This window comes from Numenius arquata, chromosome 9 (genome assembly GCF_964106895.1).
Source record: "Numenius arquata chromosome 9, bNumArq3.hap1.1, whole genome shotgun sequence".
In the NCBI taxonomy this organism is placed as follows: Eukaryota; Metazoa; Chordata; class Aves; order Charadriiformes; family Scolopacidae; genus Numenius; species Numenius arquata.
In genome coordinates, this window is record NC_133584.1 from 54,629,480 (window position 1) to 54,650,860 (window position 21,381).

General features: G+C 44.6%; 1 protein-coding gene across 1 annotated transcript in view; it reads left to right on the top strand.

The window, feature by feature from the left end:
• LOC141468633 (protein eva-1 homolog C-like) overlaps positions 1 to 21,381 on the top strand; it is a 204,738-nt gene that overhangs the window by 170,432 nt on the left and 12,925 nt on the right. The window lies entirely within an intron of this gene.

A 21,381-nucleotide genomic window follows, 5' to 3' on the forward strand; every position in this document is an offset into this window, starting at 1 on the left:
TCACCCATGCCACGTAGGAGAGGTAACATGCCCAGTCCCTAAAATACTCCTCCTTTTTATGTCTTCCAGTAATGTGGCACAGTCAGAGCATTGCACTGCGTATTTTTTGATCCGCTGTGACCTCTGTGTGTTTTTCCAGTGCTGTTTTTCCAGCTCCTCCATCCTTTAGGTACAATTTGACTTGACTCCCGCCCTGCTGCTGTGCTGAGTGATGGTTTGCTGCCGTACTTACGTGGGCACGAACAGACGGAGGTCATCAACCCAAGCACATTCTGTGGCTAACTGCCCCCAAACAGATTTTCCAGTCAGAGGATATGTTTTATATCTGAACAATTGAAGATTTATTGCTTCCCTTAGGGTTCTTTTAGGACTAGATTTTTTCATCAAATTGTTTGTGTAACTCCATCCTCAGATGCAACTTCCTACCCTGACACAAAATCAAACAATGTAGTGTTTACATTAATTTAGAGGCATTCTGTTCCCTGGTGATTTTCTTTTTTTTTTTTAGTTCATTATTGTTAACTTTGCATTTATTACAATATATTCAGAGTCCGCTAATTTTCTAATATTGTAGTCCTTCCAGATGGACATAAGGATGTCGGATATTCCATGGATACATTGGCACTGTAATCACTTCTACTGTGTGAGTTATTTTAAATTTGAAACTATGGCAGTGGAGGGCATGCAAAATGTTGCTAAAGCATGAAATTGCAACAAGCAGGGAATTTGTGTGTGTGGTAATGTCAGAAGGAATGAGTTAAAATGGTGAGTGATTGCTCAGTGAAGCATAAGGATGATAAGGAATGCACATACAAACTCAGCAGGCATTTTTAGAAAGTCCTAAATTTGACCATTCAGGCAATTAATAATGGTTCTGTCTGAAGCAAATTTGCATGTACAGTAAATTTGACGTGCAGAATCCTTTAAACTTGTATTCATTGTTATGGTTTGCCCTTCAACGGAGGGTGCATGTAAGTGTTTCAAGCAGTAATGATCATTTTGTCTCAAGCTCCCATTGAAAAAATATGATCTTCGGAGGGCTTTGAAAAACATCATTAATCATCACTGCTTCCCTTACAAGGAAGAATGGTTTTGAGATTAGGGCTTTGCAAGGGGACTTGGAGGGTCTGGTTTGTGTTTCCCAGCTCCGTCACAAACATTCATACATCTTCAGGTTGTATTTGAAAATAGTTTATCTAGCAGCTCAGTAAAAGCAGAAATAACCACATTTTCAAATGCAATAATTTTGTTAGGTACTAAGCCCTCTGTAAACTCCTTTGCAGCTATGGGAGTTCTTGAAAAGATTAAACATGTGTGTATCTGTACCAAGTTCCTACTTTTAAAATAGGAATAATCTCTTTGATCATTTTACTTTCATTTTCCCTTTCCTTTCTGTGTCTATTATAAGCATGTTGGAGCAGAGACACTCTTAAACTACATTTGTGTGGTTCCGGGGAGGACCTCAGCCTTGTTTTAGCCTTTGGGTACAATTGTAATCTGAATCCTAATTTGAAGTCATTTAGCCTAAAAAGAAAAGTCTGGGAAGAGAGTAGGTTAGTAGCTTTCAGATACAGAAAAGGCTGTGGCAGAGCTGGGGAGTTCTGCCTATTCTTAACCACCTTGCTGGAGAGGATAAGAACATAAATTGTAGCAATGGAAATTTGAGTTATATATTAAAAAAATATTACAGGAGTGAAAAGTGGGAAGTTCTGGAAGAGTCTGAATGGTAATTGTAGGGTCTACAACATCAGGAGTCTTTAAAAGCAAGCTACATTGGATCCTGCTATGGGACCAGAAGGGTAGACTAGATGACCCTTCAAAGTAATTTTCAGCCCTATTACTCTTTGACACTCAACTTTATTTTGCAGTTGCCTCAAGTTGATCTAGTGACTTGCCTAAAACCACATAGTGTGTTGTTCGTAGGGCCAGGATTTGTTGTGCTTCTCCTGTGACTGTTTGCCAGTAGATCTCTCCTTGGGCTTCTCTTCAGCAGTGCCAGCAGCTAACTCTGCTCTTTCACTTTGGGGTATTTTTTTCCTGAAGCACAAAACTCTACCTTGAAATATGAGTTTTCCAACTGTGAAGGCGGTCGTTTGTTTTCATGCAGAACTTGAGGCAGGACGGGAGAAGGTGTTTGGTTTGTGGCGATGCTACCCACATGTGATTTTTGGCTGTGTACGCAGAGCGTGGAGTAGAAAGCCCTACGTTCCAGCTGGCTGCACTCTATAGCACAGGACTCCCAGCCAGATTTCTCAGGACAATTTAAATCAGCTCAGACTCTGGCTTGCTCTCTCTTGTGCAAATGGGAAGACATGACCATATTGCATTGGGGGAATCTTACTCCTTACCAAAACTTCTTGAGTTAGGTGTTAATGAATGGTGATGAAAGGGAACTGCTCTGAGCAGAGAGGCTACACCTGTGCTGGGAAATAAAATGTGCCAGAGCCTCTCGGGTCTTGGGGGTGGGTGACTTGCATCTAATAGCAGCATTTGCACCTAACCAGGTGTTTTTCCTTCAAAGTAGGGCAGTCACATGTATCCCAATTGCCTGAGGGTGATGATCCAGGCTATGGACAGCCACGACTGGGGAGAGCACTTGTTGGCACGGGCCAAGTTTCTGTCGAGGACTATGTGAACACTTAAAGAGTAAAAGTGATCATTTGCTTGTGCTTGGACCAATGCCCTGGGCTGTCTTAGTTTGCAAGGAGAAGTGTAGCTTGTGGACCTACAGCGGCAGTGCCAGCAGACCAGGGAGCTCAGTGCTGGGAGAACCATGCAGCTCAGCCCTGTAGGATGCTCTGGAGTTCAATCCTGGGGGGATGGCACGTCACCCAGGTGAAGTCTGTACCGATGCAGCAACTAGTGACTCACACTAGAAATCTGGTGTTCCAGCCTTCTTCTAAACTCACGACAAAAGCTCCCTCCGGTGCTCCTGGGGCTTTGACCAGATATCCAGCCACTCACCAGCTCTCACCCCATCTCCCCTTGTGTTGTGTTTGCTCTGAGACCTGCTTGTGGCCCAGTGCACCCCTAAGGCCTGGTGGCTGGGCTGAACATGCCCATGTACTTAATGTATTATGCTGCTTGGGAAACATTTTGATTTTGTTCATTTTTGAGGAGAAACAGATGGTAATTGTCAGCTATGGACCAAACTTGTTTGAAAACTTTAAAAGGAAATGTTTTCTCCTTGACCGAGGATTGCTTTCATTCAATCAGATTTGATGGTAATGCTTGTAAGGCACTGGAATATTTGAATCTAATGTGAAAATCAAATTTGTTTTTTTTATGGTCACTGGGTATATATCCTGTGCTATACTCTTCAGTTCTGTTGCAGGCAGACACATAGGAATGGTCTCTAAAGAGTTTGTTGCCTTCAGCATTTGGCTTACAAGCGGGGACTGATGAGGGAGGTGGAGCTGCCAGTCCTGTAGCCTGGGGCGGACATGCTGTGGTTATCTGCAGAAATGATGCAGGCTCTGCCATGTAGGCTTCCTGCACACATCACCTACCTGTCATGAGCTTGTTTTGGAAGGACCACCTCTGGATATGAGAGTCATGCTGTCCTGGTGTCGAGGTATCATTCATTATGTCTTTGGCATGTGAACTGTGACAGCCAACAAGTTTTCCCATTAGTGTTGTTTGTAATTATGACTTTTCCTACTGACTACTGGAACAAGGGTAGCACATTTATTTCACATAATTCACTACTCAGACATCATCTTTTGCCTTTTCTGCATATTTTTTGATTGACATCTGTGCAGTGCTTGAATCCCAATCTGTTGATGCCTGTTATATGGCCAGCTGACTGGTTGTGTCAACCCAGGGAAAACAGCAACTCCTGTGTCCAAACATTCCTCCCAAGAGGCCAGTACATGGTCTGGCTCACGCTGACCTGGCAGGCAGAAACCTCAGCTAACTCTGTTCAAATTCCACAGCGGTTACTTCCACACTCTGAATGCAGAAGGACACAACTGTTTTGAATTTTTGCTATATTTGTAAAAAGAAAATGATTCTTAATCAAATAATTATGAGTGCTTTGTTTGATTAAGCCCCACATTTATCGACAGCATTTTGGCAGCTCTTTCCTGCAATTAGTGTTGAAGCTGGAGCACAGAACAAAAGAGGCAGAAGAAGGCTGGGTTCAGGACTAGTTGCCCAACCAGCTTTTAATCCTTCTCCTGGCAGTCTGTCTTTCGTGGTGGCTCATGTCCATCTGTGTGCATGTGCCAGCACTAGCAGAAGCCAGTGTAAGACCTCCTATCGAGCTCCATGTCAAGGTGTCTCAGGGCAAGACTTCCATTAATAATTATTTCTAGGAGGAGTTTGTGCTCTCCAGAGTTGGAGCCGGACTTGGGAGCACAGCCATGGTAAGGCTGTCACCCAGGGAAGGGAAATGTCTGTATGTAGGTTGGATGGAAAGTTTGTGTCTCAAGAGAGCTGGAGTGCTTGTAAATCTCTGGCTGCTGTGGAAGCAGGGAGATGAAGTTCATCCCGTCTGTGGGTGATTGGCTTGCTAGAGCTGTGTCTGACTTCATATGTTCAGTACTGATGTGGACTTATTTCTCTAGGACTATTTCTTCTGTCGGTTTTCCTGATAGTGCAATCAGGGTCTTCCTTGCTGGGAAAACCCTGATAAATACCTATAGAAGAACAAGAAAATAAAGAAATGCAAAACATGTCTGTAAGAGGTGTTCTTCCTTAAACAGCTGAAGGTTTTGGTCTGAGGGAGCTCCATCGGAAACAGGACTTCTGTTTTTAGTCAATCAAAATGAAAGGGAAAAAGAGTTTTAATATCAGGCTATACCATCACATTTTTGCAAAAAATGCAATCATGATTAATTGTGTACAAGTTTGGCTCTAAAGCCTTGCTTGGGTGGGAATGGATGGGGGATGAGGGTTTCCACATAGGAAGTTATCTTTTATCTCTGCAGTTGGTTCTAGCACAGACGTGACTGGAGAAAAGCACTGACGGGAAATGGTCTTTGGATAGCTCATTAAATCAAATGATTGATACAAATGTGGTTTAAGAATAAGTTCCACTGTAATTTTACAGGCTGGTTGTAAAGGTATTTAGGAGAGAAATCTTAGGAACCCAAGAACATGGGGGAGGTTAGCTGTGTACCTATCATCTATTTTAGCTTTCTGTCATTTGCATCATTTAATTGAAATATGGAAAGATTAAACGTCAAAGACTTCCCTTTGACATAAAAAGCAGCAACATTTATGGCTCAAATTTGGCCCAGGAGACTAGTTTATCCCACCATCTCTCCCTCAAACCCTGCTGGTCTCTTTGATGGATGAGGTGCCCAGTATAATATCCTTTTACAATCACATGAGCCTGCTGGACTCTTTAACACAACCTTTTTGTTCTTTGTGTTTAAAGGGAAAGGAGGAGCATTAGGAAAGATATGGTAATATGTTTCCTTCCTGTTTCTGGGCAGTAGCGGCTCTGTGCTGTGCTAATAAAGTAGTTTGGTAAGAGCATTCAGCTTGGGCTGGCTGAGTTCAGCCTCTTTTCGTTCTCGGTGGAGCCTGAGTGCTGCTCTCCGTGTAGCTCCAACAAGTCGAGGGGATGGGTACTGCTCCACGAGGGCACATGGTGCAGCACAGATGGTCCGTCGGAGGCAGGTAGCTTTGTATAAATCAGTTTTTTTATATTACATGGATGGCTGGAACATGCGTGCAGGACAGTTCAGGGGAGGCCAGGGGAATTTTTTCAGCCATCTTCTTTCCCCGTGGAGCATTTCAGCCTTCAGTATTTCTAAAGGGCTGTCCATTCCTATAACAAATGGCTGATAACATCCCTGAGCTGAATGTGTGTCACGGCCCTGTGTCTGGGTACCGTCCCACAGGGCCATCCACATCTTCCTGTGCTGTGGACAGGCAGCAGATCCAGCTCTGTTCTTGGCCTGACACATCTCCTGGTCATCACGTCCCATGCCTGTTGGGCTGCTACAGACCTGTGACTTCATGTCCCAGATGCTTTGAGCCCTGAGGAGCAGTTCTGACCTCCCAAGCTAGGAAGGCTGTTTAGTCTTCTGTGTTTGACCTCTGGACTTAACTGAGTGTGTCTGCACTGATGAACAAAATCGTGCGAAAGCCCAGGAGCGCCTGACACTGGAACCTGATGGACCATCCTGCTAAGTTGCAGAACCAGTGTTTGGTGTCGCATGGTCCTGACAGGGCTTAGAAGTTAGTGTGGGCCACACGCTATTCCCAACAGGCATTTTGGATGGAGCCACTCTGTTTTGAATGCTAAGAGAGTTTAAAGGCACGAAGGTTGTCAGACTGTAGCAGGTGAATGGTGTGTTTACGTTCCTTGCATCACAGCAACCACAGTTTACTTCTTTCAGGACATGCAAGAGTGGAGGCTAATGCTCCTTGTGTCTTTGTAATGGTTCCAAAGATCGGATGATCTTTATTTTATCTATCACAAAATCTTCACGTGTCTAAACAGAACACCAGAAGGACCACACACATTTTCCTTCCTGGCTTTCCTCATCTCTTCAGGCACCCTTTGCGTGAAGGTCAGGGTTTGCTGACAAGGTTAGGGTCATCCCTCCTATGCATGGGTTCCTTTCCAGATCACAGCCTCCCTTTTCCTCTACAGCCAGGTGCTTATTGCCTGCAGATAGCTGTGGATTTTGTATATTTAGTCTCTGACATTTCAGTAGAAGGTAAACAAAACAAAATGTCATCAGATGACATCAGGCCCTTGCTGAGGAAGAAAAGTCTTTTCTGCCTCTGAAGATGATCAGCGGAGATACAAAATCTGAGGGTAGACATTGTCTTTGTGCCCAGTGAGCAGCACAGACCTCTTCATGCCTGCATGACCGGCAGGGAAGAAATCTGGGTCTCAGACTCCGAGGCCAGGAAGAGCCACGCTGAGCGTGTCTCACCTCTGTCCTTTCAATCTGTGACAGCAGATTTACAGGGTGGTACAAGCCGTGTGAGGACCGGTGCCAGACCCTGCTTTGCAAACTGCTGTGATTCCCCTTGGAAGAGGCTGGGAAGCTGTTTACGGGTGATATTTCAGAGTTACAGCTCTTAGATTTCATTAACTGCCTGAGTTTGAATAATGTCGTAGCCATTTCACTCCTTTTATCAGCCAGCTGTGTGGAGATTAGACTGATGATAGGTTTTGATTTCCAGCTCAGTGAAACTTGGCTGCAAATCTGTACTTAGGTGCCTCCAAAGCTTCTATTGCTCTTGGGAAATTGGGCAGGGAGTTCTTTGCACCGACTGCTGTACGATCACAAAGGTGACATTTCTTCTACATACTGCGTTTTTAATTAAGAGTGTACCTCTTTCACAATGTGCCTTACTTGGAACTCTATTTGTCATAGACTTTCCATTACCTGGAACATAATTGGAAGTGAATTATTTGCTCAAGAGTGGAGAAACTAGCTTTCGTGCAAATACAGATTTTTCAGATAGGTTCTTTATTTTTCTCAGAGAAAAGTCTGAAGCAACTCAAAGGTGGAAAGCTCTGACTAAGCAGAATAGTGGGCCAGTTCTCATCCTCCACCCTAACAGTAATTTTAACTGGAGGGTAGAGTTGTAAACAAGGTGGCAATGTAACAGATTTCTACATCGGACTTGCTGAAGTTCCTGCTGAACTGGGAGAAAGTTAGGAAGGAGGTTTACCTGAGAGTAAATGAGAGATTAATCTCCTGCCTTATTCCACTGTAACAGCTAATGCTTTAATCTTTGCTCAGTTATTTGTTTGTACTCCCACTGTGACTAGGAGTCATGGGCATGAATCACAGCCCTCTCCTGCCAGGCTGAGGTCAGTTTTAATACTTTAATATCTGATATATCTCCTATCAGCAGTCTGCATCTGGCAGGCAACAAGTTAACAACTATTTTTCTCCTCTAACTGTTATGGTCACATGCTGTTAATAGAGTTAAAGTAATTAAGGTGGATTACTTCAGATTTTAAGTAACGTGGATGGTTATTGGAACTGCAATTAATAACATCTTGTCAGTATAACCCAAGAAGGTTGTGAGGCAGATTTTATCCTGTGCAGTTGCATTGATAAGGATTCATTTTCCTTTGAAGGTTCGGCCACTCTCATTTGTGAGCTGAGCAAATTCTGCAGTACGTGTCTTTACAGAGATGGGCAGTCTCTCCATTGGTATGAAGAGGGGTCATCCCAGCATGGGACAGAAATACTTTGAACAACTGTATTTATGATTTTCTTTGCTGTTTACAGGGTCTCATAAACCATCCCTGTCTATACCACCATCTGGAAATTTGTTTGTTAAAGATTTACTTGTTCGAAAGATGTTCACAGTCTCTTTGTGCTGGATTAATCCTTTCATCCGATGATAAGATATCAGGGTTGGTGGGCTCAAGATATCAGGGTTGGTGGGCTCAAGATATCCAGTAGAGGGAACAAATACCACGATACAGAGCGTTATATTCCACTTGAAAGAAGTGGCAACTTAAATTGAGTGCATGCCAGATAAAGGGTCTGCCCTGGGTTCAGGTTACCAGCAGCAAAGGTATGTGTTAAAGTCTTAATCTTTTTTTTTTTAACAGTGCCAGAAAGGAAGCCTAAAAATAGAGGTGCTACAGCATGAAGTGCGTTCCTTGGCTGTGCGTTAGCAATCTGCATTTCCTAGGGAATATGTAATATGAAACACTTTTAAACACATTGTGTCTCCATTTACACTTTTTGACCGGTTGAATTCAGTCATTTTGAAAAGAGAGGTAGGAGAGATGGCAGCTGACGGGCCTTGATACCCAAACAGGCAGAAACTGGCAAAGGCCACTAGAAAGGAAGCCTTGCTGACCTTCCCAGAGTGACTGCCCTGGGGCTTGGCTGCGGTGGCAACGTGGTCAAGATTTTCCAGTGAATCAAGTGTTATGAGTAGCTGGGATGTGTCAGAGACCTGCCCTTCTGTTAGAGAGGTCTCAGGAGAGTCCCAAGTAGTCCTGGAATAATTTCTGCACTAATTGGTGGGCAGGATTTGATTCAGGATCGTTTAGCCCCATTAACAATGGAATAAATGAGATAAGCCTTTTGCCCAGCAATGGGCACACACACACACACACGTATGTATGGGTGGAGAATGGCTGGAGAGCAGCCCTGAGGAGGAGGACTTGGGGGTGTTGGTGGATGAGAAGCTCAACATGAGCCGGCAATGTGCACTGGCAGCCCAGAAAGCCAACCGCATCCTGGGCTGCATCAAGAGAAGTGTGGCCAGCAGGTCGCGGGAGGTGATTCTGCCCCTCTACTCTGCGCTTGTGAGACCCCACCTGGAATACTGTGTCCAGCTTTGGAGTCCTCAACACAGGAGGTACATGGACCTGTTCGAACGGGTCCAGCGGAGGGCCACGAAGATGATCAGAGGGATGGAGCACCTCCCCTGTGAAGACAGGCTGAGAGAGCTGGGGTTGTTCAGCCTGGAGAAGAGAAGGCTCCGGGGAGACCTCATAGCAGCCTTCCAATATCTGAAGGGAGCCTACAGGAGAGCTGGAGAGGGACTCTTTGTCAGGAGATGTAGTGACAGGACAAGGGGTGATGGTTTTAAATTGGAAGAGGGGAGATTTAGATTAGATATTAGGAGGAAATTCTGTACTGTGAGGGTGGTGAGACACTGGAACAGGTTGCCCAGGGAAGTTGTGGATGCCCCATCCCTGGAAGTGTTTAAGGCCAGGCTGGATGGGGCTTTGAGCAACCTGCTCTAGTGGCGGTGTCCCTGCCTGTGGCAGGGGTGTTGGAACTTGATGATCTTTAAGGTCCCTTCCAACTCTAACCATTCTATGATTCTGTGATATATAACTTGCATACTTGCAGCTCAGTCTTGCAGAGCCTTACTTGTACTAATACAGATGTTTAACTGAAGTGGTTAAACCCAGAGATTAGTCAGCGTATCAGTATAATCGATGGAAGGATAAACTAGCCACCTCCCATCCCAGTAAAGTGCCTCCAATTAGGTGGTATGAATCCAGGTATCATTTGACATAGGGGCATTCGTCTAAATAAATCCTAATTACGTATGTGGGGGGTGGAAAAGAACAGACTAGCGTGCATGAAATATCTTTGCTGAATGTTTCACGAAGCCTTATAGAAACAAACATTTAGCTTTAAAAACCTTGTGTTCTTTTTAAAAAAATATTATTATTAAATACTGGAAAGCTGCCACAAGCATCCAGCACTGCGTATTCCCACAGTTCTTTCCAGGGCTCCCAGACTGCGCTGGTGGAAGTAGCTGCAGGGCAAGTTGCATAAGAGCGTGGGGTAGGTGCTTGGTAACATCCTCGCTGGGCTAGAACAAAACCCTGGCATTGTTTTCCATGGTGTGTATCTGCTTTTATGTGGCGTCAGGAAAGTGACTATAATTTGCTGTTCCACAAAACTGGCAGTTACTCGCAGTAGCAGTTGTAGTAACACTTGAGCTCGCAGTCTTTGCTGCCTCGGGATACGCATGGAAGCAAGATGATGCATGCTACGTGTTTTTCTCCCAGAAAAAAAAAAAAAAAGTAATACATAAACCATGCAAAGAACTTTTCGTGGTCTACAAGCCAAATGATTTAAGGCTGATGCTCCGTGTTAGAGAGGTTCTGCCAGTTAAATGTACTTCTTTAAAAAAACAGGGGAGGTTTAATACTCTCATAATTCAAAATCATCTGTAAGGTTTTTCCTCAAACTTTCCACTGTGCTCAGGAAGTCTCAGCCCCAGAGGAGGATGTCTCACAGGTTATGACCATGTGAATAGAAGGATTTATATTGAAAACAGTTTTGCTACTTCTTTCAAAGATCCTTGGATTTCAAGCCTGTTAGTGTAGCCTGGCTTCTTGTATAAGCCAGGTCCTGAACAACAGGAGCCAATGGTCCCTGCATCACGTTCTGGATCTTGAACTAAATTGTATTTTTGATCAGTAAATACTAATCTGCATTCATCTGTATTTTACTGAAAGGCATTAAGGTTATATGGTTTTGTTCACTCCTAGTCTTTATTCCAATGCTATTGATAACCTTTCCTTGTGCAGGGTTTCCAGTTTGGGCATCTCGTGGGATCCTGGGAGTTGCCACACTAAGTCAACTGTGTGACCAGGCAAAGTCACTGCCTTTAATGGCAGAGGTTACTGTCTGCTTTCTGATGACATTCCTCAGCTCGAGTTATCAAGGCACCGCTATCTTTTTTGAAAAAAAATCTAGCCCCTTGTCTAGTTCTCTGCTGTTTGATTACCGAGAGGAAAAGCTGATGAACTGATAAAGAACTTGCATGCACTGTCGGATAAGTAGCACTTAGATAAAAAGAAAATATTTTTTTACGGAGCATAGTTTTACTGCTGTAATTACAAACATTTTTAATTAGACAAGGAGAGCAGACGGGAAGCATCTCCTGGCTGTGCCTGTCAGCAGACACTAAGACAAACCACGGGGGAGCATCCAGGGTTATGGTGGTTTTGGGTTTTCTTTGAATTAGTTTTTTTTTTTTTTCTCTGGATCACTTTTCTGATGGTTTACAGGTCACCAGTGGTCTGTGGACTACAGGGTGGGTGACATTGCTTCAGAGATGGGCACAGGAAATCCCCTAAATGTCCATTTTGGTCAGTAGTCTCGGGGGAGAAATTATATTCCTAACTCTTGGAATATAATGGTTGGATCATATCAGGCTAGTTGTTGGCTCAGATGCTGAAGCATAAGGCTTCTTAATCTTTATTCAGATATTTGGGCAGTGCAGTGTAGCTGTGGATGTTCTTACTTACCCTGGTACCTTCCTGCCTGGGCTTCTGCTTCCCTGCCATCCCTCTCCTGTCCCTGGTGGGGGTTGGCATGGCTTCTCATAGAATCATAGAATGGTTTGGGTTGGAAGCAACCTTAAAGATCATCTGGTTCCAACCCCTCTTCCATGGGCAGAGATACCTTCCACTAGACCAGGCTGCTCAACGCCCCATCCAGCCTGGTCTTGAACACTTCCAGGGATGGGGCATCCACAACTTCTCTGGGCAACCTGTTCCAGTGTCTCACCACAGTCACAGCATAGAATTTCTTCCTAATAACTAATCTAAATCTACTCTCGTTCAGTTTAAAGCCATTACCACTCATGTTTCAGGGCCTCTGCCCCTTTACTCCATCCTTTTCTCCTTACTTTATCTTGGCTACCCTTGCCCTGGCTATCATTTAAGTGTCTCACAGTAATACATAATACTCACCCAGCCACTGCCTTCGGGTATGTAATAGCGAAGACCTCCAAGGGCGTCTTTCACTGGCAGTGCTTGTGTACCTTTCACTGAAGTTTAAGGGAGTATCTTTTGCCCCAAGTTTTACAGAATCAGTTGCTGTGACTCAGCTGATTCCTGGTGACTTGCAAGGCTGCAACCGCTTGGGTATGTATGTGTTGGCATCCTGAGCGCAGAGACTCCCCTCCCTTGCTGGCGAACAATTCTTCGCATGAGCAATGCCCTGGCTCCGGATCAGCCACCCTCGAACACACAATGCTTACTGCTCTGTCAGCATCCTCCTGGGAGCCACGTATTGTGTCACATATTTTCCTGAAAAATAGATAAGCTACACAAAAGTCTCTCTGCCAAGCTCTATAGCCGAAATAAGTCAAGGGCAACAGTTCTGTACTATAAAAGTAATTTAAAATAGTAAAGTCTTGCAGTGTTAAATGATTGATTAAAATGACTGTAAATTATGAGAAAAGATAGGAATTGTGTTAAAACCTGAAACTTAGTATTACTCCGCTTTGATCCAAAGTGGAGTGGATAGACTTAGAGCACTGCGTAAAATTATAGTCTGTAATGAAAGTTTTCTCTGAAGAGACAAACAAACTAGTATTCTCTATAACGCCTAAGAAATCCATACATGAGTGGGCTGGTTTGCAAAGTACCGCTGCAAGTATGTGATAGATGCAGTCCAAATTGGGGGAGTAGGGAAGACCAGAGAAAGGAATCTGATCCTCTTATTAGTCTTATTCTCCTTTTTGTGCCATCCTCTGTATTGTGTCTTCCTCTTCTCTGATAAAGGGCCCAGGCCCCAGATTCAGACATCCTTGTGTGCTACAAAAAAAGAAAACCCCAAATTGACTCTTGGACTCTGCTGCTGTATCCTTCCTAGTCTTGGAGACTGGCAGCTTCTCCCAAGTGCTGTCAGTTCCTGCCTGGCACCCTGGTAGTAATTAGTTGGTTTTTTTTTTTCTAGCTGCTACCATTTCTGGAATTGAGGCTACATGATTGAACGGTCAGATTCTGACCATGCTCACTCAGCATGTAAATAAAGGCAATGTTGCTTAATTCAGCAGGGTTGAATTCACTCCATATGTGAGCGTGAGTCCAATTTCTGTTCCTGCAGTGACCTTGCTGACAGTAGTTACCCATGCTTCTAGCAGTAGCACCTGGAGGTGACATTAATGGTTTGATCCAGACCCATCTCAGTTCCCTAAAATACACTCCTGCTGCTCAGGTATATGAAGTTACTGTCAGAGTCTCTGGGCTGGTGGAGATTAGGTGCAGCCAGAGAGGTCCTACAGCTCCGGCTGGCAGAAGGTCCCATGGGGGGTGCAGCTGAGCGTGCTGGAATTTAGACAAGCCTCGGCTTGAGTCTCATCCTCCTAAAGATGCATTATCTTGTGAAAAGGGAGAACTCGACTGACTTTGCGAGCAGGCAGAAATCTAGCAGATGAAAGTAACTCTTTGTATCTGCAGGTATCTCTTACAAGGCTTTCTTCCTTTTGATCCATTTTTCTTTCCAAATAGAACATGTAGGGAGCAGACTGGTGCATGCGATGCTTTCCACTCTGCCCTTTGGAGACCAAAAGCCACATCAAGCAGGAGATTTATGAGTTGCTGGCAATAGATGCTTCATATTCTGTTATTACATTTAAGATGATGAAAGAAGAACAACTGACTTTCATGGCTATGAAAGCAGGAGGAAAACTGCCTGTGGATAGATCAAGCACATGCATCATTGGATAGAAATTAAGGTGTTTGTAGCTTCAAATCCTGATTTGAAAAGTTCAAGATAGAAGAAAAATATCTGAGTAAAAGATGTGAAGCAGTTCGTAAGATTTTAACTCAGATACACTCAGGAGAATAAATCCAAAGGTAACATTATGATTCATTAACTATCCCTAATTAGGCTCCTAAATTTAAGTAGACAGAATCTGCCCTGGAGGCTTTCAAAGGCACCCACCTTTCACTGTTGATGATACAGGGAGCTTAGGAACGTAGCTTATTTAAGGAGGATTTCTTAACTAGGTATCTACAGAGCATGCATGGGTTGAGTTCCCAGATTATGTGAACTGGATCTTTTAATAAGATTATTGCATTTCTGGACAGGCAGAAATAGGAGGAATCAGGGAGAGGTATTCTGCAGCCCTGTGCAAGGCAGGGAGAGGTTGGTAGGGAGCAGACCCGTTGAGGGTCTCGGTTGAATGTGCACCATGGTACCTTCATCTCCTAAAGCCTCTGTCCTGGCTTGAGGACATCACAGAGCCATATACCTGCGAGAGATTTCATTGGGAGGAACGGTGAGACTGAGCTAATTTGTGTTGCATGGACTTTGTTTCTGGACTGGAATCACTTCCACTTCTGAAGACAGTTCTCTAATTGCAGCTGCATGAGAAAAGGATGAACATCTCCTTTTCCATGGAGGGCAAACAAGAGAAAAGCTTGTCTGTGTTATATTCTTTATATATATATACACAACCTTACTGTAGTTAGCTGCTGTCAGAAGATGCAGTAAAGGGCAAAGCATCTGGGCTGCCTCAGGAGTAATCCTGGCAGAGTGCTCCAAAAGTTTGTATGAGTTGTGTCAGGCATCCCGGCTTGTACCGCTTCCCACCAGCCCAAGAGACAGATTTCTGCTTCAGGCAGCGTCTGAAGGGAGGGGCAGGGGAGGAGGTCCCTGGTGTGGGCTGTGGGCTCGGGGAGGTGTAGGTGGCTTTGGATATGACAGGGATATTTTCCCAGACAGTCTCACTTGATTTCCTTGTGGTGCTTGGAAGTGGACTTACTGTAATTGGCATGAGTCACTTCCTCGTTATCGGTGGTTTGGAACCACCGCGCGCGGAAAACACACCTGCAGCAGGCTGAGTAACTCCCTCTTGGGTTTTGCATTCGGTTTCAGGATTGCAGACTATATCGATGCTGGGTGAAAAAATTCCCTTTAAAAATGACTGCAGGAGGTGGAAAGCTGAGGTCTTGACCACTTTTGTTCATTAAGCCTCTGCTCTGGTTTTTTTTGGGTTTTTTTTGGTTTGGTTTTTTTTTTTTTTTTTTTTTGTGAAAGTGAAGATTTTACATGGCAGCTTGTTGATCAAATCCCAGCTTTCAGACTTACAGCCTGTTGCACAAACTCCCTTCATATCTCCTTGGACACTTTACACTTTCTGTGTAAACTGTGCTATACTTTTACTCTAAATATGACGTAGGATGCCCAGAGGTACGATATGGCTTTGCAGCCACGGCACGGAGTTGATGTCCAGTGTACTCAGCCTTTTACACGTGGGTGGCCAGGGCGTCCAGATGCTCATGGAGACATTTGAGACCTGTAGGATCTCATGGTCTCCTATCAAGTGATTATACCTATATCTGACTGAAAAGCTTCCCTGTCCCAGGCAGGGCAGGAATTGGAGGTAGGCTTTGGCTGTGGAGCCCCCAGTGTAAGAAGGACATGGTCCTGTTGGAGTAAGTCCAGAGGAGGGTCATGAAGATGATCAGAGGGCTGAAGCACCTCTCCTAGAAAGACAGGTTGGAGTTGTTCAGCCTGGAGAAAAGAAGGGTTTGGGGAGACATTATAACCTCTTTCAGTGTCTAAAGGGGACTACAGGAAAGATGGGGAGAGACTCTTTATCAGGGAGTGTAGCAGTAGGACGAGGGGTGACAGTTTTAAACTGAAAGACGGCAGATTTAGATTAGATATTAGGAAGAAATTTTTCACTCTGAGGGTGGTGAGACACTGGAACAGGTTGCCCAGAGATGTTGTGGATGCCCCATCCCTGGAGGTGTCCAAGGCCAGGTTGGATGGGGCTTTGAGCAGCCTGGTCTAGTGGGAGGTGTCCCTGCCCATGGCAAGGGGGTTGGAACTCAATGATCTTTAAGGTCCCTTCCAACCTAAACCATTCTATGGTTCTATGATGTCTGGCATGACACATGTGACCATGAGAAGAAGCAAAACCTATTGCCATATGATGCAAATGGGGTTTTAGTCACTTGAAAGGGGCTGGATGCAGCACAGGCAACCAGAAAAGGTTTCAGCTTGCTCCTTGGCCATGTCTGAGACCCTTGGGAAAAAGCCAAGGAGGTAGGTTGTGCCTCAATTTACTTTTGTTAATCAAATTAGCATCTTCCACCCCCACGTTTCTAGGTACACAGTGGCGTTACTGTTGTCACCGGGTGCAGAGTCTTCTTACCTATGGGATTTTTCCTTCTTGCTCTGTGATTATATTGTGATATTTTGTGGTCTGACACAGCCAAAATCCATTATTTTAATAGATATTGTTGACTGACTGCTTAGTGAATTTAGGTTTTACAGCACATAAACCACTTTTAATTCTGCAATCTGAGAGCGCCATATACCTTACATATTTCCTAAGGAATTGCTTTCTTGTAATTGTTCAGAAATGTGGATGATCCAATTTCTAGCTGGATACTGTGCATTTGCAAGTCTCAAACAAAAATCCTTCAGAGCTGCTACCTCTAAAAACCTCTAAAAACCTGCAGTAGTTTATATTGGGTGTTTACTCACAGGAGGATTTTTTTTTTATTATTATTTTAAAAATATGTTGAGCATCAACAGTTCCTGGCCCCAACCTGCCCAGATAAAAGGCTTGGTTGTAATTTTCATCGGTGAGGGAGTCATGTTTTGCTCAAATTGAATTCTGCTTCAAGCATTCACAGGAGGATTTGCTGAAGGTCCTGCAGATCTGCTTTAATCATACTGAGCTTTCAGAGTAAACCTTATGGGCTGGAAATGCACAAAAGATTGTATAACAGGGGACTGGAGAAGGACAAAATGCCTGTCTGTATGTTTTTAAGACTGAGCTTTCATTGATCTCCCCTCCAGTTGACTGATCTGTATGTACAGTGAAGATGGAGGTTGGGGGATCATTGAGTCCTGGAAACACCAAATGATCAAATTAGCAAAGAGAAGAGGTGGTTTGAGTGTGAGGCTGAAATACAAGGAGCCTGAACTTGTTTCCTTTCTTTGGCGCAGGCTTCCTCTGTGAGATTGGACAAATCATTTTGATATTTAAATTATTTCAAAACTCTGTCCTTGAGCCAATTCCCCATCTGTAGAATTTGAGGGCTATAGCAGTCAAATGTTTTGATTAGGGAAATAATATATGTGTTTAAATTGAAACACTCAGCAGCATATTGAAATAGAATTCCTCAGGAAGAGCGGCATTCCTCTGCAAAATAATCTCTTGTGACAATTAGCCAAACCTCCAGAAATGGAGTGTTCAAAACTAAATAGATCAAAATAGTAGAACATGCAGCAAGCGATCTCGATGAACAAACAGGCGAGGTATTGGCTGGCCTTTTCCATCTCTTAGCACTGTAATTCAGAATTTTGCTGCTTGTAGGCACAGTAACTTTTTTCTTTTCATCACCCCACAGTTTTCTAGCCCCACAAGAGAGTGCTTGTGTGAAAGAAAAGCCCAGCAGAAGCAGTCTCCACCAAGTACAAATAAGGATACTGTCATAGCACCAGCACGTGTCTTTTCACACTGTCCTGCCAGTTGCTTGTACGAATCTGATGGGTCTGCTCTGCCAGTGACAGCACACTCCAGCTTTGATTTTCCTTTTCTCCGTCCCTGCAGGGGGGAAAGCTGCCAGGCAGAGACGGTGAGGTTTTGTTGTGGGATTGATACCGTTAATTCATTGCAAATGGGTAATGCAGGTCTTGGGTTGGGACCTGGTATAAATTACTGCTGGCATGATGTTGATTGAGACAGATGAATGGTGGGAGCTGGGAGCCAGGACACAGAGAGGTTATATAAAGGCTTGAAAGCCTGTAATGGCAGAGGAGTGAACCTGCTGATCCAGGAGCTCCCTTGCAGGTGTATAATAACCTAGAGCTGCCTTCTGCAGGTGCCTTCACGGAGTGTCACAGCCATGGTGACGCTTTGCTCTCCAGATCAAGTCCTGGCTCAGACCGAGTCCATGCGGTGATGCCTGAGTTGGACCCTGGGTTGTCATCCAGAAAGTTACAGCTCTGCCTGCATTGCTCAGCTGCCCAGCCCAAGTTAGCAGAGAATTTAATCATTCGGATAAATACCCGCATCTCAGTGCTGACTGCTACCCCCTGAGGTCCCATCTCCTCTCTTCCAGATGATCCCAGCTCATTTCTCACGTGCATTTGAAGGTGCAGGGCTCCTGACTATCAGACGTGTTAACGCTTTGATTGAAGGCCTGTTTCTTCCCCTCCTGTCCACATATATCACTTGTTCTGCTGACTGAGTTGCTTTAACTTCTACACTTGGCTGAATGGAGCGGGCCAAGTGCCAACCCTTCCCTGCCAGGATTTCTCTGCTTAATGCTGAGATAAGACTAAAATCCCAGGTACTTTTTTTCTGGTGGTTTTAATCATAAATAACTTTTTTTGACACCTCGCTTCAGTTCATGCCATGCTTTGTGTCAGATGCACTCCTCTCTGGAGAATTTAAGGAGGGTATTTCAAAGGAACCAGATGTTTAATCTTTCTTGTGGAGTTGGCTGCCGCACAGAAGCTAACTGGAAATTGTGAGGTGTTCTGCACTTGAGAAAGTTTTACTGTCTTTCTACATCGAGCTATCTAAGCTGTGTATTGGTTTAGCATCGTATAAACTAGAAGAAGAACAGACTTGCTGCGTGCCGTCACTCTACTCTTTGCCAAGATAGGCTTTTCCTGGCAAAATGTCCTCAAGATGTTTATGAAGTCCACAGAGAAAAATGGTCCCTTGAAATGGAAAAGTCCAAGGATCATGTGCTGTAGACATCCTGTGCTGCACTAAGTTGCTTCCAGAGTTTTAAAGGGGTTTAGTTGCTGAAGTGAAGACAAGCACCTCTTAGGATTTTTGAAAGTACCAAAGTGCGTGCTAATGACAGACATTAAGCACATGCCTGCTTTTGGGAATCTCTCTTCATAGCCACCTGCCTTTAGAGGCCCCAAATGCCTACTTGGTAGTCATTTTACTTCCTCAGCCATCCTGAAGGGATAACAGCCCGACCCTACCCCGTTAAGGTGCTGTGACAATAAATAGTCTGTATGAATGCCTCGCTCTGAATACTTCTCCCATCTCTACTCTTCCTTGGGATGCTGTTGACCGGTTGCTGACTGATTTAGCAATGCTTTGCTTTACCTTGACTCCTCTCCTGGTCCCGTAGGTAGCATTGGTAGCAGTGGTGGCACAGATGCCGTGGTGGAAAAGCCATAGCTCCATTCCCTGGGTGCGCTTAGGAAAAGATGGTGTTTCTTTCCCCGAGTTGGCTCAAATGTTTAAGTGTCTGGTAGTGTCACCTTTTCAAAGAAAGATGCAGGTGGACTCATTCTCTAAGCAATCCTGCTTCAGCAGGGGAGTTGGACTAGATGATATATATGGTCCCTTCCAACTCTAAAAAAATTCAGTGAAATTCAGTGAAATTCAGGTCCACCCGGCCTGAGTTGTGCCCCAGAGGTGACCATGAATACTGGGAGGTGAAAGGAGCTGTTCGTGAAGAAGAGTCACTCTGAAACACGAAAGACTAGTCAAAATCTGGTAAAAAATTGCCTCTGCGTTCCTTTTGCTTCATTTTCTTCATTGGATGCATATCAACAGGTTGCAGTTTGGATGAAAGGGAAAACTGACTTGTGTCTTAAATGCCTTTCAGGTCCTCAGCCTGAGATACAGGGTCTTTGTTTTTTGGAGGGTGCAGAGCCTTATGCCCTCTGAACATCGTCACCCTTTGGGTGCCTCAAGTTAGGCACCCAGAACAGCAGTTCTCCCTGGCTGTGTGGTTTGCGGGATAATCTCTGTTCTACCCACCTCCTCCCCAGACTTTCTGCTATTTCTCTGGCACGGGGATCCCTTGTGCTTCTGTCTAGTTCCTAACAGGGAATGTGTTTCTTTTGCTGCCTCCCCATCAGAGGACAGTTGCCAATTCAGGTTTCGCTAGAAACTGCCGTGCCAGCTCTTTGATATTCAGAAACTGTGAGGTTTTTATGTCTGTTTCCTGACCTAGCATGACTCTATTAATAATGGGAGAACTTCAGTGCTGATAACTTGGCAGCCTAATATAGGAGGTCAGTCAGTAAATATAGTTACGATTCTCTTTGCCTCAGCAAAGACAGTAAGTCGAACACAATGTAAACAAGGTGGTTGGATCACTTCCCCCACCAGTAATATCTGGAGTTATGCAGGCAAATTTAATGGGCGTGATTAAATCTCATGCTCCAGCTTGGCAGCTGATTAGCTGCAGGGGGCAGGCAGGAATTTCCTTTCTGTTCCAGGGCTGCGCTCTTTCCAAGTCCTCCTTCATGCTTGTGCCAAGGATCTCAAAGTGCTTTGCATGTTTAATTGCGCTTCTTCGCGCCCCTGTGAAGAGTGGAGATGAGTGATAGCGCGATCGGCAGCGCAGCGGTGGGGAAACTGAGGCAGCAGGAGGTGGCAGCCTGCTTGGGACCAGAGAAGCAGTTACCGTTAGACTTGGAGAAAGGAGAGCTGAGCATCCCAGAAATCTTCTCCTGGGGTTTCTCTGGGTCTGGTGAACCTGTGCCTAGTTCTCAGTGGTCTGTGTCTTTAATGCACTAAAGTCTTGGTTGTCTGCAGGGATAAAATGGTGCTTTTATGTATATATTAGTGTACAGTCACTGGCAGAGAAAATATATCTTTCTCCTCTGGAAATTTTAATCTCTTTATTTTTGTCTTTCATCACTCTATTCCTCTAATTTCTGAGCAGAACGGCCTGTATATGTGTGTCTTCTCTTTGTATGGAAAAGCACTTTGCTCTGAAACAGCCCCAGGTGTTGGCCGGGGCCGAGGCAGAGAACTGGTTCAGCTCCGCAAACGACATGCTGCTGTGTCCCTGCAGGGCAAATCAGTGAATTTACTGTGTGGATTCACCTTCAGTGGGCGTACGCTGGGGTAGTTACACCGACTTTGATTTCTTTACCTGGATGTTCAGCTGAAGAGCTGGCCTCGCAACATCAAGGAGGAGAAAATACCCTGCATACTAAGGCATGCTTTGGTCCAAAGAAGAGACTGTAGATGTCCTGAAAAAACTGTCACGTATTAACCTCCCTTGCCTGCACATTGCTAATGCTGTGGCTGATGAAACATGGGGAGCAGCAGGGATTAGCTGGGTCTTCACCCTCCTTCTCAGGATGGCGGGAATGGAGAATGAGCCTTTCCCAGCGTAGTTACAGCCTAAAGCCCGATGGGGAACAGCGTATTTTAGAT